Raw genomic sequence first — 968 nt, 5'->3', positions numbered from 1 at the left:
TTCTCATCGTCCTTCCTGGTGCATTTGGGAAGATGAAAAACACAGCAGCAATGGTCCATGAAAATGCACCATATAGAAATTGAAATAAGGCCATTTTTTCCCCTGTCCTCCTACTTTGTTTTTGGTTTACTACAGAAAAAGCATAACTTGGAAACTTTTGCAATAAGTTGCAGAACTAGATTTAGCCAGCAAACTTTTTATCTAAACCAGTCTTTTTCTGGAACCGATTTTCTCTGATTTTTCTATGATTTTCTATGAGTTGCTATCAGCCAGCCTTGTCTCCACCCCCGCCCAGTTAGGGAGTGCATTTTCACAAGAGTACAGTGCTTAAACTAATACAGCAGGATCTTGTGCCTGGTTAATTCTATTCAGATCTTTTGATTCTAGTTGCCTGGTACATGCACATGGGCAGCATCATCACTGGGTTAGAACTGAGAGATTGTGACGAAGTAAATTATGTCAGGAAGGAGACGATTTCATCCCAGAGGGATGAAACAGAATGTCATGGTTTTATCTTTAGAACATTTTGTCACTAAAGGAGTGCCCCCCTTATCCTCAGTTTTGCTTTCCATGTATTCAGTTACCCATGGTCAATTGTGGTCTGAAAATATTAAATGGAAAATTTCAGAAATAAACAATTTATGAGTCTTAAATTGTGTACTGTTCTGAGTAGCCTGATGGATTCTTGGGAGTCCTACCCTGTCCTATCCAGGATGTGAGTCACCCCTTTGTTCAGCGTCTCCATGCTGTATAAGCTCCCTGACGGTCAGTTACTGAGTAGCCATCTTGGTTATCAGATTGACATTGCGTTCAAGTAGCCTTTATTTTACTTAATAGAACCCCAAAGTCCAAGAGTAGTGATGCCAGCAATTTGAATATAAAAGAAGCCGTAAAGTGCTTCTTTTTAGTGAGAAGATATATGTATAGGAAAAATCCATATGTATAAGGTTTGGTACTATACATGGTTT

The sequence above is a fragment of the Rousettus aegyptiacus genome, unplaced genomic scaffold, assembly GCF_014176215.1.
Source record: "Rousettus aegyptiacus isolate mRouAeg1 unplaced genomic scaffold, mRouAeg1.p scaffold_m13_p_8, whole genome shotgun sequence".
Taxonomy (NCBI): domain Eukaryota; kingdom Metazoa; phylum Chordata; class Mammalia; order Chiroptera; family Pteropodidae; genus Rousettus; species Rousettus aegyptiacus.
Note: the sequence above shows the minus strand (reverse complement) of the source record.